At 35.4% G+C, this 23,217-nt stretch overlaps 1 pseudogene across 1 annotated transcript; it reads right to left on the reverse strand.

Moving 5' to 3' along the window:
• Positions 1 to 19,672: 19,672 nt before the first annotated feature.
• On the reverse strand, positions 19,673 to 21,849 carry LOC148850875 (3-ketoacyl-CoA synthase 4 pseudogene; annotated as a pseudogene). The gene has a single exon (XR_016098907.1). The product of XR_016098907.1 is annotated as a 3-ketoacyl-CoA synthase 4 pseudogene (transcript).
• Between the last annotated feature and the right edge of the window lie 1,368 nt (positions 21,850 to 23,217).

A 23,217-nucleotide genomic window follows, 5' to 3' on the forward strand; every position in this document is an offset into this window, starting at 1 on the left:
GAAAAGCTAAAAACAATAAATTAAAAAAATAATAAACAAAAGTAACCCACCCAAAACCAAACCCGGCCCCCTCCTCCTCTCTCTCCTTCTCCCATGTCGACAGATTCGATCCACCCAAAAGATTCAAAAATCAAAACTCTGTCTGTCAAAGAATCAGATCGTCTAGAGATTGGCGTCCCTGGTTCGACAAAGAAACGGGAATACTACCGCTTTCCCAAAGATGCTCTCCAACCATTCGCTTTGTAAACTACGACCAACGACGATCTACCCAAGACAAAAACCCTAGACAAACACACCCATATTCTCTACTGTACCCCATTTGTTTATTTTAAAATATTGTTAATTATGATAGCTCGTGTGTCTAGAAAATCTTAAGTAATCCATAATTCTATGGGATTTGCCGATTTTCTTTGCTTAGACATCTCTGATCTCTTTCAAGTTTCATCCGTAGAAAAAAAAAGAAGCCAAAACCCCCACCATGTGTCCTCACCCTTTTCGGTACATGCTGACTAATCATGATGTTATGTGGCTCGTTGGATTCTGTGGAGCCCACACCTCGTCTTTCCGAGATAAGCCGATGGTGTCGGCTTGGACCGACAAACAGAATAATAAAATAATAAGTACCAATCCACGTGCCACGTGTACATAATGTGGATCCCTCCTGCATGCATGCAGATGTATTGGGGCCTATAGAAGCAGAAGACCTGACCAGGCTACGCTAAAATAATTGTGAGAAACAATAATTATAAATAAACATTCTTCTCCTCAAAAGCCCCCAAATGGGGTTACACTTACACATACTGTTATGTGTGTATAGTTGCTCACTATTAAATCCTTATCTCTCAGAATCTCAGTCCCTCTCGCTCTGTTTGAAGACATAAAGAAAGAAAAGGGTTGGGATTGGTCCAGTGATTATGTACCGTTATCTTTATCTGCCAGACAATGTTAAAGTAATAATATTTTAATGAAGGTGTATCAAGTAGACAGTAGACACGGCAATAAAGCAAGCAACGAAGACCCCAAACAGCCAACAGGGCCAACATTTGAACAGTCCGTTGCTGCTTCTTAGACTTAGATCTAGTAAGGACTAAGGACTAGAAAAGTTGCGCCGGATGGGGAAAGAAAACCCACCAACAAGCCGTCCTATGTAATCAAAGATATATTCCACTTGGCATCATGACGTCTAGCTACCACGCTATAAACCTCTAATTGTCTCCTCTTTAGTGGCGGGACGGTGTGCTGTTCTCTTCTCTCTCCCCATTCTTTCCCTTTCTTTAATCTTTTTATTGATATTGACTGATGAATCAATAATTCAACAACGCCATCACCCTACCACCAACACCAATTCTTGATTCTTCCCTGTAATCAACACTCCGCGGCTGTGTGTATCAGCACTCAGCAGCAGTTAGTCAGCGCAGTTAGCCATTTTTTTTTTTCTCTCTCAGGGGTCCTTCACCTGGCCCATCAATCTATCTACTCAGTCAGATGGGCTTCTATCGGCTTAGACAACTTTTCTATGGATTTTCAGAGGTTCTGGTAAGAAATGGACAGAGACAAGCCTTGGGAATTGAAGGGTTAGAGGCTTCCAAGTTCCAACCCTTCTTCCATTCAATACATGCTTCTTCTCTTGGACAGAGGGCCCATCCATCAAACAATCCCCCCCCCCCCAACCCACACCCACCATTCCACCGCTAACCGATTTCACACGCATACAGGTTGGTCCATCAGGGTTTGAGATGGGGCCCTTTAGCAATATTCTTTACCCGGCCCATTGGATCATCTCCCCAAAACATTTTTAGGATACTGACTGGGAGTGGGGACCATCCTTAATCACCATTGGAATTACTAAAGTACACCCTTGCAACCTGTATATTTACAAAATGTCATTTGCATTAACATTAACATCGCTTTCATTAGCCAAAAAGAAGAGTGATATGATGATATAAAAATAAGTTGGAGTCACTGCTGAGTGCTGATCGTGAACATGTAATTTTACATGATTATTGAATTATATACACCTAAGCACATAGTTGTTTTGTGATCTGGCTGGTCTTGCTTGGAAATTAAAAGCAAAAGCAAATATTCAAACACCAGCTTTTAAAAGCAAATAAATAGGGAGCATGGCATGCGGTTGAAAGACCAAAAACTTATATCATCCTGCGCTTTAACCAATCACAAGCAAGACCAGAAAAGGAAAAAAAAAAGGATATACGATTACGAGAGATAAGCGTGAAGAGACAGATGCGAAAAATTCCAGAAGGTTCCGGTACCGGTACGTGATAAATAAGCATGTACTACTGTATAGTAAGAAAAGAATAAGGGAGGATTCTTTTATAAATGTATTCCATTTTTCCAAGCCCTTTACTATTCAATTGCTTAACTGTATATGTTTTTATCTCTAGGACAACTTGAATAAAACAATGGATCATGATGTGTAACTGTTAAATCCGAGCCTAGTGACATATAACGTGGAGAGTTTGCTTTATCATAATAAGGGAAATTATCTAAAATTTACCATGATTTTTTTACCAATTCTCTTAAATTTATGGTAACTTTTTAAAACATCTAAAACTCACCATATCAATAAGATAATGTTAACTTCACTAACAGATGTTGCTAATTTATTATTTTTTCTTCTTTTATGTTCGACTCATTTTACAACTTGGGTCAATAAACTTTAAGAGTGCTCTAATGGATAGTGAATTTTGAAAATTAAAAACTGATTGACTTGATGAATTTTGAACAATTTTCATAATAATAATAATAATAGTAATAATAATAATAATATATTATATATACAAATATATTTTATTTTATTTTATTTTATATAACAAATTTAATTTCATATTATATTCATAAGTTGATATGTTGATACATGAGCCAACCCATGTATGAAAATTGCCGTTTTACGCAAGGCCTTAATTTATAAAAGAAGGCATAAATCAAACCAAACCAAATCTAGGGAATTAAAATGAGGTTCATACCCTTTTTTTTTTTTAATAGCTCCAAAGCCAAGCCAAAGCCCAACCTAGTTTGGACCAATGTAATATTAATATTTATGTACTAAATTCAACCCCTGACCCGGCCCAACCCATGATCATCCCTTATTTGAACACGCCCAACTCCTGACTGAACCAACATCAAATGGATTGGCAATGATAAGATATTAACTAAGAACGATGCATTTGGGTTATTAATAAGGATAGCTAAATAATCTGTATTCCCAAGTTGATCAAATATGCAGAAAAGTTGGTACTGACTACTGAGAGACTTGGAATTCAGCAGAAGTATTTGTTTTAACCGTCCAAGTTCTAGCAACTGAGCACTGACGACCTCGCATACGAAAACAGACGGTTCCTGACTGCACCAACTCTTGAATGTTTGGATTTTGTGAAAGAGGGAATTATTGCAAATTGAAACGCCAGAAGGGGCGACCCATTATTTTCCTTAGATGAGTGGGACAATTCAACTGGGCAGAATTTTGGAACCATGGTACATGTACAATACACATATAGTGGTTAGCGTTCCTCTCAGTACACTCTGCCACAACCCTATCTCAGTTCACCTTTTTTCATGTATTTCTTAGGTAAAACAAGACAGGAAACAATCATACAAAGAAGGTAAGGACATGTTTGGATGCAGCTTTTTGAAAACTTAATATTCCTGTTCTCTCTTTTATCTTTACCATTCTTGACAGAATCCATGAAGCCAGAGGGTATCCCACTGTCGAATCCCCTCTTGGGTATATGCTCTACTTGAGTACATTTGCAATGGCTAAACAATGCCTACGATGATAAGAACATTTTGGCTGTTGGACTATTTCCATCGCATGGCACGTTACCCCACTAAGCCCACGGGTTAAAACTTAAAAGAAATATTATTGTAATTACTCTTTTACCCCGCATCCATAGTTGCATTAAAATGGGTTATGTCCAGCTAAATTTTCTTTTTATTAGGCTATGTTTTGTATGATAGAAAATAGGATAGAACAGAACCTTAAGAATTTTCCCTTTAACTTTATATTTATCAAGGCTGTTTCTCTCTCATATTCTATAAACCACGCATACCCTTAATAAATTTCTTGAAAATATTTTTAAGCCTAAAAATAAGATTAAATTTAATTTAAACTACGACAATAGAGGAGTCAAAAGGGTCCAGCTACTATTCAGTCGGCAAAGGTAAAACTTTGGGTGTTGGAAGCTTCTTTTTTTTTTTTCTTTTGGGCATGAGACAGTACCATGGACGTAAGGTAATTGCCCTTAATATTCCTTTGACCAATAAGACGAGACTGGATCTGCTCCTCACACAGCGCACTTCACACTAATTTTATGGGCACATCTCATCATATATCGGGAACATCTTCCGCACTTATATGTTATTATTCATGGGAGATATTGTCACTGCACGGTGGGATGTGCCTGTGAGATCAGTGTGAGACATGCTCTGTGAGGAGCAGATCTGGTCTAAGCAGCAGATTGATGGATTGATGTGTCATGCTTAATAACGTTCTCAACAGCCCAAGATGTTGGTCCTCAACACCCAACGGCCACTCCCTTACATGTTGTACAACAGAGGATAGAACATGAATCCGGAGATGTTTCCAATGTACAGCTGTAGTGTCGTGTGGATAAGCATAGGTAGGAGATCCAAGGTCGGAGAACATTACTCCAATCTTGTTCATTTGATCTACACCAGATGGGGCTTTGATCTGCCACCCATAAGCTCTTTCCACATCCCTACCTACAGGATATTACAACTGTGCATTGGAAATAGGGGTTCTAGTCCATAAGGGGAACTTTTGGCTTATATATATATATATATATATATATACACACTAAAGTAGAGCTTGCCATGTCAGCAATGATCTCTTTGCTCCATTACCCAAACAAAGCAATTCTATATGGGGTGCAAGATTCCCTCTAGAATCATTAGGATTTGCCACCTAACATGGTTTATCACCTTTTTTTCCTCTCCTTTTTATTAGGAAACTAAATATACCCCATTATTTCCTAAATTATCTCTAATTCCAATTTATCATCTCCCACACTTTTCATATATGTATATATAAAGAAAGTTTCAATTAAAGCATTTGACAATTATTTAAAAATTATAATAAAATTTTGTAATAACTTTAAAATATTTATTAAAAACACAAAAATTATTATAATAGCTTTAATAATATTTATATTATTAATAATTTTATATTTTTATGAAATCCATAATGTAATAACAATATAAATTATAATTTTATAGGTTATTCAATTTAATAATTAAATAATGTTTTAAAAACATAAATAAAAAATTATTTAAATAACAAAATATTAAAAATATCTAAATAATTATATAACAAAATATTTAAAATTACATAATAACTTAAAAAATTAAATTTAAATAACAAAAAATGTTAAATATTTTAATATTATTTAAATATTTAAATAATAAAATGTTTAAAATAACTAAATTTTAAATAGTTAAAATAATGAAATTATGTAATAAATTTTAAAAAAAATCTTAAGAATAGAATAATAAATATAATAGATTTTATAACTTTTGAATTAATAATAATTTTATATTTTACAAAATTAATAATGAAATTATGTAATAATAATATAAATTATAATTTCATGGATTATTAAATTTAATAAAAATAAATAAATTTTGAAAAATTTAAATAAAGGTATTATTTAAATAACAAATTTTTAAATACTTTAAATATTAATAACTAAATCATATCCTATCTATTATTTCAAAAACAAAATATAGATCAAATAACAAACTTATGTTATAATTTTAAAATAATTATCAAAAGCACTAAAGTAATTATAACTAGCGGGGCCTTGTGCGATGCGCGGGATGCGGCACCCCTCCCTACTCTATGCCCCCGTAGTCAAGACACTCTACCCCATCCCCGCCTAGTCCTTGGAGGCGTGGTGGGTTTGAGGCAAGGCACCCATTCCCTATCAAGGATAGGGAATCCCCAATTTTTCCCCACCATGAGGCAACCACCTAAAAATAATCTAATTTATGAATATTTTATAAATAGGATTATGGAAATTTTGGGTATTTTAGGAATTAGATTATGGAAATTTGGGGGTATTTTATAAATGGAATTGTGGGATCCTAAGACTATTAAAATATGAGGAAAATCTTAGGGATATTTTAAAAGTCAATATTAAATCTACTAATATTTTAATAATTAACCACCGGGTTTGGGGAATTATATGCAAACCCTGTTCTTTCCCCGTCCTTGATTTGGGGCAAAAATATTTTCCCCACCTCCACCCTATCTCTTCTTCATCCCTATTTATGATTTGATAAAACTTGCCCTATTCGAGGTGGGGCGGGGTATTAATTATGTTTTATATACTTTTTAAATAAATTTTAAATGTTTTCAATATAAAAAATTGAATACTAAATCATATTTTAAATATTATTTAAAAACAAAAAATAGGTTAAAGAACACAATTCTATAGTAACTTTAAAAAATCATCAAAAACATAAAATTAATTATAATAGATCTATTAATATTCAATAATAAGAATATAAAATATAAATAAATGAAAAATAAATAAATATTATTGATATAGTGGAATTACATTAAATAACTTAGAGGTATTAAAGCATTTTATTAGTTATTTATTTTATTCATTATAAATATATTTTCAACAATTGTGTATTTTTGCTATAAATTTTCAATAATTATTGGAGGTTAAACTATTATTATTTGTTAGAGATTAGACTATTAATTTAGCAGAAATTAGGAGTTTTCACTATGCAATTTAGTTTAGTTGGAGATTGTTTGGCTAGCCAAACTGATCTAGTCGAGTTAGGGAGTTGGTCACTCGAAACTAACCAACCATTAGTGAAAACTAACCATTGGTTAATTAATAAATGTTCAAAATTTTAATGTTTAGCATAATTTACGTTAATCAATGCACTTTAGTAAATTTTCATTAAAATTTTACAACAATTATTTATTCATAAATGATATTACCAATTACCGTAGTTTACTAATTTCCATAAAATCGATAATTATAGTTAACATTTATCAAATAATTTAGGGATATTCAACTAAATCATTATTAAAAGTTTTAGGAAAATTAAATTAGGAAATTAATCTATTAGAAATTATTTCATATTTATTTAAATAACAATCCATTATTATTATTTTAATAAATAATTAGGAAAATTATTAAATCTATCAACACCGATCTAGACCACTTGGTTGACTGCAACCATACTTGGTTTTACATTAATTAACAACAAACGGTTTACTTTTAATTAAAATTAATGTAATTTACCATAATTACATTATTTTACTATAATTACATCACTTTGATTAATAGTAAATAATTTAGGCTTAAAAAGTAAATAATTTACATTAATCTATTGTTATTGTAAATAATTGTTTTACTATACATTTTTGTTAATCAGCAACGATTTCAATAATTTTTGAAAATTATCAGAAAATATTGTAATTTATTGTTATTTAATTTACTCTAAGTTAATTAATTATAGAAAATTATTAGAATTGTAAGGATAGCAATTTTCATTGTAAAATTAGGACCCTACTCCATCCCACCCCAAATGGGGTAAGTTTTTTGAATTTTAAATAGGAATGGGGAAAATATTTTTGCTCCAAATCAGGGATGGGGTTTGCATATAATTTCCCAAACACGATGGTAAATTAGTAAAATATCAATAGATTTAATATTGATTTTTAAAATATCTTCAAGTTTTCCTCATATTCCTATAATCCTAGGTTCCCTCAATTCCATATATAAAATACCCCCAAATTGTCATAAGCCAATTCATAAAATGCCCCAAAATTCCCACAATCCTATTTGTAAAATATCCACAAATAAGATTATTTTTAGATGATTGTCTCACAGCAGGGAAATTTTGGGGATTCCTCATCCCTAATAGGGAATGGGTCCCTCGCCTTGAACCCGCCCCACCATCAGGAATAGGCCAAGGATGGGGTAGAGTGCCTTGAGGGGTGGCAATGAGCCAAGCTTTTTATGGGCTGCTCGAGCTCGGCTCGGCTTAGTTTGAACCGAGCTTGAGCCCAACTCACTGGCTCGATTATGAAACGAGCCTACTAGAACTCAACTCGTGAGGCTTGCGAGCCGGCTCGAATATATGTGTTTTTGTTTTTCTCCAAGAGAGAGAGAGAGAGAGGGAGAGAGAAAGAGTTGAATGGTGACTAAGGTCATCTCATTTTGATCGAGAGAAAGAAAGATTAAGAAAGGGAGAGCGTTTTGCAATGAGAAGGGTAATTTTGTCCAAAAAGATATGAATACAATTTGCATCCCATACGTATAAAGACCTTGTAAGTCAGTGCTCTTATATGATATTTTTCAGAAAAAGCTACCTTGAAAGTTATTTTTGTTGCTATTCGGGGCAAAATGTTGCCCTTGTGTGTTAGAATCCCTTGAAATATCTTCCTTATCATTCATGGGGAGATATTCCCAATACACTATAGTGGTGTTCCATGGGTAGAAATGTGGGAACAATTCGTGCATAGCAGATCCTAAGGGCACAAGATGGAGTTTGGATGGCCATCTCACATAGCGCTCCCCACATATGCTTCCCCTTAATTATGTGGGGAGCCCATTCATCTTTCACTTCAGATCTACTACTCACAAATTGTTCCCACATCCCTACACTTGAAATACTATTGTCAACCATTATCATATTCATCAAAGTTCTTCCAATATCATGCTTTAAGGCATTAAAAACTTACTCAAAAAATTTTCAATTATGATATCGAAAAGACATGATATAAGAATAATTTATAACCAATTAACCAATCAACTAATATTATAAGAATGCCTTATACGTATTTAGAAAAAATCGGTATCATAAAAGTGGTAATCAATTAGGTGGTACCATGGTATTCATCAAAATTGACTGGAGGGTGGCTGTTTTTTCGTTCCACATCGTTCGAATAGCCTCTCGCAAACTTCCATTGGAAATATTTCCCAATAAAATAAAGCAAATAAGTACGGAGATATTCCCAATACAAGGCTGTAAAAGTTGTTCAAATAGGCTTTGCACTGACCTAAGTCGAATTCCATGCAAATAAGGGGTTTTGGTTAGTCAAAGTTATTCCGGTGTCATGTTTTTTCGGCATTAAAGATTAATCCTTAGAAAAAAAGAAACACCTTTCATGGGACCACCTTGGACTATTAAGGCCATGTTTGGGAGTACTTAAGAATAAGTGCTTATTTTGGCCATTAAGCACTTATTGGTATTTGGGGAATAAGCCCGAAATAAGTGTTTATTTTAAAAATAAGGGCTTATATTTTAAGCCCAAATTTCTAGCTTTTTTTAAGTGCTTATACAATAAGCACTTATTCAATTTTTTTCTTCCAAAATTATCCCTATTTGAATTTTAAAATACCACTTATAAAAGTATCCCTAGTTAAATTTTATAAAAAGTAACTTTATGAAAGCACTTTTAAGAAAGTACTACTATAAAAGCACTTTTAAGAAAGTATTTTTATAGAAGCACTTTTGTGAAAGTACTTTTATAAAAATACTTTTATGAAAGTACTTTTACGAAATCACTTTTATGAAAATACTTTTATAAAAGCACTTTCATAAAAGTGGTTTTATAAAAGTGACTTAATAAAAGTGCTTTCAAATGGTATATTTTGAAATTTTGAATGAAAATGAAAAATAAAATAGTCACAAATGCATATTTAAGTGCTTATTAGAGAAAAGGACTAACAAACACCCATGAGTGATTACTTGAAAATGTTGGGTGTCAAATTCAAATAATGTTTATTAGAATGAGCGCTTGTTTCTAAACACTTATTTTTAATTTAACCACTCCCAAACATGACCTAAAATTCCTTAATTCACACGTGACCAATTTAATTTGGACTATTGCAACCCCTTGACACATGTAGTTGGTATAAGGTTTTTTTTTTATTTTTTCATTTTTTTTCTAGTCAAGTTGTAGATGGGACGGGGATGGCGGAGGCAAATTCAATCCCATCTGGCATCTTTTTGAGCCACTGATGTTTCCATCTAAGCCATCTGGCATCTTCTCATCCTTTTTTTGTCGATTTTAAGTTGACATGCTGTCATTGCAGCATATGTTCGGTAACTTGATTATCCATCACTTTTCTGGGGCTAAGGTAAAGTTAACTGAGAGCCAGGCAATAAGTGGATTGAACCAGCTAGCTTTAAGCCCTTGCTTGTTCTAACGCCAACTTAAGCAAATGCTTGAATACAGTGGTTGGGCCTGATTCAGGGTCCATTTGATTCGTAGTTGAATTCGAATTGCAATCAGAATCGAAATCTGTCAGAATTTGAACTTGAAATGATCTATTCCACCTCCTCATTTGATGCAGATGATAATTAGAATCAGAATCGAAATAAGTTGTAATGGACAAGGGGAAAAAGGATAACCATTCTCTCAAATGGAAAAATGCTATTCTAGCAAAAATGAGAATGAAGTTTTAATTCCACCCGACCAAATGATTAAAATCAATATAGACCCTTGCGATTTCAATTCCAAACCTTATTCCCATTTAACTAACGGACCTCCTAATTTCTAACTACAATGCACAAAGATTAACTATTAAAACTTTTGGTAATTGGTATGGGGGCAAAGCATAGAACATGCAATTGGGTCTATGCTCCCACAACTTGCTACTTGTCCCATATTCCAATTTAAGTATCAGTAGCAAGAGGTGTAAAGTGGGCCATGCCAGGCCCGCATGGTATGGCCCGCGGGCGGCCCGTGCAAAGTGTGGGCCATGCAGCCCTCCCCAGTGAAACTTTTGGAGGTTGGCCCGACATGGCCCATGGCCCATGCTCGTGCGGGCCCATGTTGTGTTGTATCATGGCATGGTCTTGGGTCGTGCCGGGTTGGGACACAGGGCAGGCCTTAGGCCTGGGTCGAACCGGGCTAAACTGAATGGATTACCCAAAAGATAAATAAATAAGACAATTCAAATAGTAATTTTATTTCATTTAAATTTAAATGATACAAATTATAAAGCATACAAATATACACTGGTTGGATACTTTATATTGGGATGAATGAAATATGAAAATGGAATAAATTAATAAAATATAAAAAAAATACAATATAGTTATAAATTGAAAATACAAAATTACATTAATAGCAAATAAATTAAATAAAATAAAAACAAAATTTACAATAATTTGAAAAAAAAAAACTATACAACTAGTCAGCTATTGTTCATGAATCATGACTTTCATCATCTGTTTCAGGTGAAATATCCGATGTATATAGTAGCATCATGTCCTCCTTTGTCTTGTAAAGTTGTAATCTATCTTCTGCATGACTGCATCTACCCAACCCTGTACAGTGGTACCTGCACTAAAATAAAACTCTGATGGAACTGTAACATGTAGACAACGGAGTGGTTAATGGATCATGTGTCATGGCGGCAAGAACTGGATAATTTTTTGAATGTTCACTCCCCCAGGCTAAAATATCAAATTATTTGTTCTCTCACCTAAACTAGAAAATTTTGCTTGTAAATAAATTAAGTTCACGAAATGAACTTGTTGTAGAAGTAGCAGATTTTTGCCTTCTACTTATTATTTCCTATTGCTTCACATGATCAGATTCATATAAACTGTACATTTTAAATAATAAATTATTAATTTATTCCTTTTTATTTCCAATTTCAATATTCATATTTTCACAATATGTTTCAAGTGAAATATCAAAACCATCTTTCCTAATCTTAGGATCTAATATTGTAGCTAAGCAATAAAGGGGAGAAATGTTCTCCCCTTTATTTTCCATTATTTCAACAATTTATTTAAATTGTGGGTTATTTCTTCTTCCTTCTCGTGTGTGAGAAAATGTCTTCTCAAATGGCCAGTACCTCCCTTGCTACAATAGCTAAAGTCATTTTCAACATTTTCGACAAACCGCTCTTTTCACTTTCCCCTCAACATCCTCTATTTTAAATATTTTCCAAGTCAAGCTACTAAACTTGGGGTTTTGGGAAAAGCCGACCATTTTTTTAATTCTAAAAAATAAAATTAATTTAATTGGACTTACCCGGATTGCTGGTTCAGAATTCCAACTTGATTTCAATGGTTAAAGCCTTTCAACGTACAAGCCTCCCAAATTGCTAACTTGTAGAATCAGACAATCAACCAATCAGACTATTAGAGTTCACTCGGATTGCAAAGAATGTATGAGAGAGAGGGAAGAGATTAAGGGAATTCTTGAATGTTGAATTGGTGTGATGAGAAGAATGGTGGAGGATAGGGTTATTTATAGGAATTGAAAATAATTCAATTACCCAAAATACCCTAAAACTATTTTTAGTTGTTGGGAGGGGTATTTTGGCCATTCTAAAGTTATTTATTATATTATTATAACTTTACCCAAAAATCCCCCTAAAGTAGTTGTTATATTATTATATAGTTGTTGGGGGGCATTTGTGTCATTTTTCTCCCCACCATAAGCAAAATACATTAATACCCCTACTATATAGTTGTTTATAGCTATTAGGGGAGTATTTATGTAAGAAACCCCCAAAAAAGCTGAAACTAGTCATTGGGGGAGGGGGCCACCGAGCTAGACTGCTAGTTTTCGAATGGAACTAGCACTGCCCGCTATGGGCCCTGCGGGCTGTTCCGGAGGCTGAGTCGTGCCAGCACGTGGGCCGTGGGCGGCACGGCACACATAATCGTGTCGTGTCATGCCGGTCCGTGGACTACAAACCCCCAACCCAGCACAACACAAACCATCGTGTTGGGCTTGGCACGGCCCACGGGCGGCACAACCCGATTTACACTTCTACCAGTAACGTCGCATTAGACGCAACACAAATCCTAGTTAAAACATTTGGAATATTAAAAGAAAGGTGAAATATAAAAACTTCCCCTAATTTTTAGACAATCTTATAAACTTCCTCTATGTTTTGATTTTGACATAATCCTCTCCTGTAGTTTTGAAAAAAGTTATAAATACCTCCCTTCCATTAAAGTTTCGTTAACCTAAAAGAGAAATTTACTAAAATATGGCAACATTCCCGTAGGTTTCAGCAAGATTTTAACAGGCAGATGATAATCTTAATTTGGATTCTCTAGTTTGTCAAGATTTTTGCTCTAGGGGATCAATCCATGTGGAAGGCAATGCCTTTGACTTTGTTCATGTTAAATTTAATAAAACAATCCATGTAAGATTGAGAGAAATAGGTTGGCGCTTAATACTTAATAGAACTTTGAATTTTTATTTTATTTTTTTTCTGTTTTATGATTTGAGATAGTGTTAGGAATTTCTTTGAACACTTGGAGTACTGTCACGCACATCATATGAACGCAATATAAAGGTGAGTTCAGTACGGTTGAAGCCTTTTGGGTAGATTAAATAGTTCTGAGAAATGGTTGTTAAATTACTTAAATAGTAAAAGGAATCACTTAGAACCATTTAACAGGCATCTCCATGAAATCTCTAGACTGTGGTTCCTATTTTCCTATCACCTGGAAAAAAAATAAGAAATGAAAAGAAAAAAAAAAGAAAAAAAAAAGAATAAAGAAGAATAAAAGAGACGAGAAATTAAGAAAATGTGAAAAATAAATAAAACAGAGCAAAAGGAGAAAAAAATGAGTGACGATTGGTTAGCTCAATCGACACAGAGAAGTGGAAAAAAACAAGGGTATGAGAGTGGTTTGCTTCGGTTACCACTTCAAGGGTAAATTTGGTATTTTAAGAAAATTAATGTATTACATTAGGGTTTTCGACCAGAAAAACTAATAGGAGGGAGGTATATGCTTCATTTTTCAAAACTATAAGGGATGATTCTGTTCATATGAAAACATAGAGGAGATTTATAGGAATGTAATAAAACTTAGGAGAGGTTTTTGTATTTTACCCTAAAACAAGATAGGTATAGTCAGATGACTTTTAATACTGATTAAACAAGCTAACTAATGAGACAGATGTAATAATTTAGCCTATTATTGTTATTTATCTAAGAGAATTTTTCAACTCTGTTAGTTCAGTTATCTGTGGTTCCAGCCTGAGTTAAATGTTCTCGTTCCTTCTTGTGTATTATCCCCATCTTAATGTTGGTAAATGCTTTTTGTTTATAATTTAAACCAAGTTAAAATGAATTGCAATAAAAATTAATCAGAATATTCAAATCGTTCATGAAACACATCCCCATAGTATTGTCTCTTGGTTTCACCGAAACCAGTCCAGATCTCCTGCCCACACAAAATTTGTCTACATCTATTTAGATAACATTGCAGCCACATATGGAGAATATCTCATTCTCCTACATATAGTATTAATGTATTATGGAGGGGGAGATATTCCCAATTTATGGGAGTAGTGTATTGTGGGTAGACATGAACAAAGTTATCGTAGGTAAAACATCTGGAGTCATTACGCCTGATAATAACATTTGGATTACGTATGGGATATTTAGGGGGAGGATCTATATTTCATTTTTCTGTTCTAAATTAACAGGTTCTATAGTGATGTATGGTACCATTGCTGATTTATCAGAAACCGGTACCACGTCAAAACTACATCGGTGATTCAAAAATCGCTGATGAATTTGCTATTTGGTTGACCAATTTTTGAGAAATTGGCAAAACACTCAAAAAACGATTATTAAATTGGGTGTAAAAGAGGAATAACCATTTTTTATGACTCCTCTTTTCAATCCAATTCTGATTTTATTTTGGATAATGTGGCATCTGATGTGAATAAAGGAAATAATGTCTATAGAATAAAAATCATTATTAATAATTACTACCAAACAAATTCATTGTTATTTTTTAAAATCGGATGATATGGCATCGAAGGTACCAAATAAATAATTTCTTTAGAAATCAGTGATCTCATAAATCGGTAATTTATGAGAAATTTCATTAGAGAAATAATCGACATTTGTACCAACCATCACCTATGTTTGCTTTTTTAGCAGATAGGTAACCTAAGAATGGAGAACATATAACTAAGAAAGTGATCTCTCGATGAACCTCAAGGCTGTGTTTGGTTTGATGGAAAAGGTAGGAGAACCCATATATACAAATTTCCTTACCTTTACTTTCCTTTCCCTACCTTTTCTTTCAAGCAAAACACAACCTAAGTGAATCAATTGCAACAATCTCAAACCCAATTTATAGGCCCTAACTAGTCCAATTTGAATTGAGAACAAGGTGTAAAATGGGCCGTGATGGCCTATGGGTGGCACAGTCCGCTTGGTCGTGCCATATCATACCAACCTGTGGATCTAAAACCCCAGCTCCAACACGGCCCACATGACCGGCCTTGACACAACCGCGAGCAGCACGGCCCAATTTACATCTCTAAAAAACAGCTCCATTTTTTAGGTCGGGCTTGGACCGGTTGTAACCATGGGTTATTACTCGTTACATTGGAATAACAGTATTCATAGATACTCTTATACCATCTCATCTTTAATTAGCATCAATCATGTTTATAAAAATGAAGAAATTTTAGACATGGACTAAATACATGAAAGAGATTAATTGGGCTTAACTGTCTTTGACTACCTTATTTTTAGCTCAATGAAGGTGATGACCACATCTCTTGATCATGGTTTTCAAAATTCGACCAGACCGGATGGTTGGACAGGTTGATCCAAGACTGTTCATGGGTCGGGGTCTGGTTTTTTTGGACCCCAAAACCATCTAACCCAGGTTTTGGATCAGTGCCCGGTGGGACCATTTGACCCAAAAACCAATGGTCAAAATGATTTTCTTTTCGGTCTGATTTTGAAAACCATGCTTGTCATCATACACTTTCACCCCTATCGCAGATAGGTGAATGACACCATTAAAAAAATAAGGGAGAATGACGGTTCAGCTCGAAATCGATGCCAATTCACGGACAGGCATTGGTGCATAGGATGGGGGCAATTGACCTTTCAAAGTGTTGTAGATCTGCAGTGGAAATCAGAATTCTGCAATGAGCCTATCCGTACTTCTCCGAAAAAACAATGGGTATACATTTAACCCCAACCCACCATCAACAACGTCACGTTCAATTCAAAACCTTGTTCTGAAAACATAGGATTGTCAGATTCTAAAAAAAATAAAAGAAAAAAAATGTTCAACCACACTTGGCCTTAGCGGTGGCAATTGGGTGGGTTGGGATGGGTTTGGTTTGTGTTGAACTTCAACCCAATTCATCTAACCCGTCAACCCATTAACGACCCAGTTATATAAAATTAAATGGGTTTAACTTCAACCCAATTCATCTAACCCGTCAACCCATTAATGACCCAATTATATAAATTAAATGGGTTTGGTTCAACCCAAACCCGTCTTGACCTAATCCAACATACCCAAACCCATTAATCTTATATTTATGTAATTAAAACAAAACAACTAACTTCCATTTCACTAATAAGTTAGTCATAGCTTGTTGGTAATAGTAGTTGTTTTTTACACAAGTGGTGAAGGTTCAAATCACATTATATGGATGTTATTTTTACACAAGTGGTGAAACCATTTAACTATGTATGGGTTTTGGGTTTGATTGGATCACGTAGCTTCAAACCGTTCAGACCAACTTGAATTATCTAATTGGATTGTCTTTGAGCTAACCACATCAAGAGTGGTTGAATCGTTTGGATTCGGATTAGTCTAGTCGAACCAGATTGGATCGATTCAATCAATGGCGGATTGACTTGGATCAGGCCGTATCGGGTTGTGCACGGGTTTGGGATCGAACCGGCTGGTCCAAAGCGGATCAATGGAAGTGAATTGAGTCTATTTGTACAAATACGGGTCATCTCGAATGATCTGGTCCAGATTTTGGGTCAATCGCGTCAGGTCTAGACCGAACCATCCCATTCGTTTTTGCTTCGACTTCAAGTTAGCCCAAAATAGCTTGATCTGGATCAGGTTTGGGTCTGGGCTGACTGGCCTAAATGAAGCGAACCGAGGTGATTGAGTCTGATCATATTTAGACTGAGTTGAACTAGTCCGGACTTGGGTCAGATTAATTTGGATTTATGCCGATTTGGGTGAAGTGTGTTGATTCGAGACAAAACTAATTTTAGTCAACAATTAATAAAAATTTGATACATTAGTTATAAATTATTTCACTCAAATGAAGAAAAAAAAAAAGCTAAAGAATTAATACTTGTTTCGTTAGTGGTTAACCCAATGGTTATCCACAACCCAACCCAACCCAACCCATTTAAATTGACCCAATGGGTGATCAACCCATTTCCAACCCACCAAATAAATGGGCGGATTGGGTGAGAAATTGCCACCTTTACCTGGCCTCGGCCAAGTTCAAACGAGTACATCTATAACCCTAATGGAGAAGAATAACACATTTCTGTGCAAATGGCAAGTATAACTTTTACTAGTTTGCATGGTTGCAGCACTCTTAGGCAGTGTTCGATTTGAAAAAGGTAGGGGAAGGGAAAGGTAGTGAAACTTATATCAGATTTGTACAGGTTTTCCTTCATTTCCTTACCTTTTGCTTCAAACCAAACACAATATTAGTGGAAAGATGAGCCATGGTTATAGAGATCAGCAAGTTGTCAATAATAAATTTTAATTCGACTGTGATACTGAAAAAAAAAAAAAAAAAAAAATTTGTAATCGAGGTTCAAATTTTCGATATGTATCACGCTGTATTGACCGATCCCTCGAACCAATTTGAAAAAAACAAACTAAAAAAAACAAAAATATGCCTAAAAAAACTAAAAAAAAAAATAAGCCTAACTGATGTATCAACCTATATTAACCAAAATTCACTGTAAGATTTGATTGTTCTATGCTCTTCCAGTTTCATATCATACATTTTTTTAAGAAAAAAAATACCTTTTTTTTCCACAAGGCAAAACGTAGAAACTAAGCAAGCTAGAAAGAGGCATTAGCATTGCTGTATTTTTTTAATTCTATTAGAGGGTGTTTGGCATATCCATGTGCATTTCTTCGTCATTGTGTTTAAATAATTATAATGTGTCTCATCAGTCATCAGTATCAAAATTCTTGTTTCTTGACACAGTAAAACAAAGTATTGCCTAGAGCAAGGTTTTCGAACCGCTATTGATCCAGACGGTCAGACCGTTCGGTTCAGAAACCGTCTAAGCAATCATTTCTGTTTTATTCAAAACTGGATTTTTGGTCAAAACTGTTGAAAAACTCAATAATACATTGATTTGAATTATCAAACTATCGACCTATTTAATGATTTTTTATCATTTTTATTTTTAATTATTTTTTTATTTTTTAATTTATTTATCAGAATAGATTACACAATTGTAATAGCATAGCCCTATATGAGTTTTGGGATAATACGGCATCTCATGTGGCACATTGCAATGTAGAGAAACAAAATATGATTTTTTTTCAGAGTCGGTAGTTGTAGCAAAACATTTTAAGAAATTTTTTCATAATTGGGGTTTCTTTGCTCAACTTTTCTTTCCCTGCAGAACCAACATAACCTTAAGAGTTCATAGGACCACGTCCCTCAACTATGAAAAATTTTAAATACCTCCCCTCAGATTTTCGCATGAGTTTTAAATAACCACATTTGTTAATTAGCATTCTGTCAAGAAAATGGATAGACAATAGTCATGTGCATCATGTGATATTTTAAGTTTTGGAAATATCGAAATTGCCCTTTTAAATCGTTTTTTCTTTAAGAAAGGTTAAATGAGAATGAAAAATGTAAATTTTAATTTTATTTTGAGTTTTATTTTATTATATTTCAGGTTTTATTTTATTTTATTTATATTGTAATTAGGCAGTATAAAGTAAATCTTAAAATAAAAATAAATCAGAATTAGCACCCAAATCATTTGCAATATAGGCGAAAGAGTAAGAATACAAATAAATAATATAAAATTTAAGGTTTTGCACTCTACATATTAACTGACCCATAAATACAAATAACTTGGACTACGGTTTGTTATGTATGACGGTAAGTGCCCATTAACCGATAGTATTAGTTTATGGAAAATCGGTAATTGAAAATCGAATCAAAGTCGATTGGTTAATCGGTTGATCGGTTTTTCAGTTTTTTATTTTTATAATAAAAATATCCCGAAAGATTGGAAAGCAAGGGCGGAACTGGTTCAGAGAGATGCAGACGTAACAAGGCCTTTGTTTATTCTGCCAACCGCGCCATCTTCTTTGTTTTATTCTTTACAGGTCTAATTTCTTGGGTCTAAAATTCGCCGATTTAGTGCTCAGTCATCTCATTTATTACAACAAATAACTTGTCGTAATGAAAAGTTTGAAAAAGAGGCGATTTCTGTTGGCAGTTATATCCGACGCTTGAAATTGGACAGGGATTATGTGCCCTGGCAATAAATGGAGTTAAAATCAGTGATTGAAGAAGCCTGCTATCCAGACTCCAGAGAATTATTAGTCCATCGAACAAGGTCTCGATTTGGGTCTGCACAGGCACACCAGACAGCAGTTGGAACTCTGTTGTTTTAATTTCTTTCGCTTAATTAACATGATCAAACTCCATGCAACAGTAAAAGTGCTGAAGGCATGGCTCAATTACGGACTTACGTTTCACGTGTACAGCCTCTGGACTAGAGAGAGAGAGACGTTCAATCTCAATCTCCATATATATCTGAGTAGTATTTAACATGGAATTATCGTTCAAATTAATGGGATTAAACATAAGGATTTCCCAGAAACAACTGAAAACTAAGAAATAATGCACACTTTCTTCGTATCATATTGCCAACATATACAGAAATTCTTCACAAGGTAATAAAACAATAGTTTGACCTCCATGAAAACCCCAAAATTAACAACGACCTGATGAAATCACAAATCAAACGCAGCACAGGTTGATATTTTCTCAGCACTAATTATATATACCATCAATGAAGAATTAATTAGCCTTTTATTTCCACCGGATACCTGTCGATGCACTGCATCCAGGGACTGTTGGGAGATGCTTTCACGTTCCTGAGTGCTTCCCACACGGCACTGTTGCACTTGAAGCCACTTCCGAACGCAATCTGCCAGAGACGGTGGCCTTTGCGCATCCTCCCTTTCGCCTCCGTGTAGGCCAGCTCGTACCAGATAGAGCTCGAGGACGTGTTGCCGAATCTATGTAATGTCATCCTTGAAGCCTCTACATGTTTCGGTTGCAGCTGCAGGTTTTTCTCCAGCTCATCGATCACGGCTCTTCCTCCGGCGTGGATGCAGAAGTGGTCGAATGCCATCTTAAAGTCCGGGATGTAAGGCCTGATGTTGGCATTGAACAGCTTCTTGGCCGCCAGGGTGAGGACGAAAAGAACCTGTTCGCTGATGGGGAGAACGAGTGGACCTAGTGTGGTGATGTTGGTCTTGAGTGCAATTCCTGCAATCGCCATGAGATCCTTAGACAGCGAGACGCCTGTCTTACCACGGTCGTCCTGCTCCTGGTACACACAGCGGAACGCCCTGTCGTCCGCTCCGCAGTGGGTCCTCACGACATGGACAAGCTTGTACTTGGCACGGCGTCTGTCGGAGGACTTGTTCGACAGAAGAATCGCTGCGCCGCCAACGCGAAATAGGCAGTTCGGTATCAACATGGATTTCTTGTTACCGAAGTACCAGTTTTGGGTGATGTTTTCAGTGCTCACAACAACCGCGTAAGTGTTGCGATGAACCTGGAGCATGTCCTTGGCCAAATCGATGGCAATCACTCCAGCACTGCATCCCATTCCACTCAAGTTAAAGCTCCTAATATTACCTCTCAGCTTGTACCTGTTGATGATCATGGCCGAGAGCGAGGGAGTCGGATTGAACAAGCTACAGCTGACGACAAGTATCCCTATGTCCTTGGAATCGAGGGATGTATTGGTGAAGAGATTGTCTAGAGCACCAAACATAACCTGCTCCGCCTCTTCCCGAGCCTTGGCCATGGTGGGGCGTGGGGGAATGTAGCGCATCGCGTCAGGGACGTAAGTCTCCTCGCCGAGCCCGGAGCGCTCTAGGATCCTGCGTTGGAATTCGAGGGAGGAATCGTCGAAGTCCCCGGTGGCCTTGGAGTGCTCCATGAAATCCTTGTAGTTAACTCTGAGATCAGATGGAGGAAGGTAGCAGGAAAAGTCGACGAGATAGACAGAACGCGGACGGGTCATGACGTAGACTGTGGCACCGAATACCAGCAAAGCTGAACAGACTGCCACGGTCACCAAATTATGCTGAAGGTGGAGCCACAGATGAAGGACATCATCCGAGCTCATCTGCCCGGCCTTGACCACGGTCATAGCCACGATAGGAACAAGACAGAAGGTCATTAGATGCTTCATCAAGTAATGGTAGCCCAACTTCACATATTTGCGTCTTACGTTTTGCCGGACGTGAACGCCGCCTGTTCCTTCACCGGCGCCACCATTCTGGACTTGTGCTCCTCCTCCTTCCATGATGAAATGGTGATCGATGAGCCTAATTGTCTTAGGCTCTAACACAAAATTCTAATGCTTGAACTGCGGAGACGGGATACGGTGCATGGGATTAAATAGGATGTTCAGTAGATTAAACTAAAGAAAGAAAGAAATATAATATAACAATAATATAATGAGAGAGAGAGAGAGAGAGGTTTGGAGGGGTAGATACAACGACGATGACTAGACAAACTTGGAAGAATAAAATTTTATGGCAAGACCAAGCAATCCATAAGAGACGATGGCTCGAGCCTCTATGCACATTCCCAAGTGTTCGAGACTCGAGAGAGTACAAAAGGTCAAAAGCCTTCCAAGCTTCAAAATGGCATTCAAAAAACTGAAAAAGAAATAGGAAAACGCCAACTTATAAGGGTGTGTTTTTGGGTGGTCAAAAAGTTATACAGTTGATAGATATTGTCCCAATAAGATTGCCCCCACAACGTTCTACATCACATCCCCGCCGTCTCTTAAAAACATTTATAGATATCAAAAATTCATACTCAATTTTCCAACCATCTTCATTAATTAGGCACGCAAAACAGTTAATGCAACTATTACACAAACACTTGAAGTCTTGAAAAACAATTAAATTTGATGATTTTTTAGTGGACAAGGCGAGTGTTGAGGACGGCAGTAGTCATTCATCCGAAAGAGATATCACCGAGTGGTCCAGATCAGATGTTCGATTGGTAAAGGCAGATGTATCTACTCTTGGAGTAGTAGATGGTTGTAGTTGTAGATACGATTTGATGATTTGAAAGTATATTCATTTCATCTGTCGGGTATATCTACTTCTGACTTCATAGCCAAATATTGAACTTGGTTTCGTCATTATTATAAATTCTTCTGACTTCATAGCCAAATATTGAACTTGGTTTCGTCATTATTATAAATTCAGTTGTCTATCTGTCGATCAGAACTAACAAGAGAAGGAAAGGCAAAATTATGGTTTTTGAACTGTCGTTGATTCAGAGGGTTCGACTGTTCGGCTTAGGAATAATTTAGATAATTGGTACAATTTTATTCTAAATCTGGTTCTTCATCAAAAACTATTCAATTAGTTAATAATTCATTGATTCAAACGATCAAGTCATTGATTCATTCGTCTCATTCAACAGTTCTTGATCATTTTTAAATTTTAATTATTTTTTATTTTTTAATTTATTTTGTTAGAATAGGCCTTCCATTTGGATCAGCCTTCGATCGGAAACCAGTGAACAGAACGGTTCCAGTTCTCGGCCATTTTTTATTATAGTTTTGTCCCCGATCCAATTGACTGGGACTGGCAAAACTTTCCTCGCCACTGCACTTTTGGATATGCTGCATGTTTGGTGCATGCGTGTTGTTTATCTTCTTCACTGCTTGTAGCCATCTTTTATTAAATGAATGTGGAAACGTTTTGACAATTAATGCTCCTCTTCCAACTCCCACCACCCAAGAAAAATTATTAACTCCTTCAAGAATTTTAACATTTTTTATGAAACATTACAATGTAATCAATCAGTATAAAGAAAGAGGAAGAAAAACCTTACAACAGAATATGAGAATATAAAAAAAAAATGAGGGATTTTAAATTTATTAGGCCTGCAAACGACCGGTATCTTGATTGTCCGAATTTAAATTTGAAATTGAATTTAATCCCATTAAAGGTGATATGATAAATATCAATGAATCAATCCACCCCTATCCAATCCAATTTGATAGTTGCATTTTGAAAGTGCATTTTACTACATTGCCATGCCATAAAAGTAATTTTCATTTCATTTTGTTCATTAAATACAATATCAGATACATTTGTAGACTTGTAGTT

The sequence above is a fragment of the Nelumbo lutea genome, chromosome 5 (genome assembly GCF_056320005.1).
Source record: "Nelumbo lutea isolate HS-2025 chromosome 5, American lotus-T2T, whole genome shotgun sequence".
Taxonomy (NCBI): Eukaryota; Viridiplantae; Streptophyta; class Magnoliopsida; order Proteales; family Nelumbonaceae; genus Nelumbo; species Nelumbo lutea.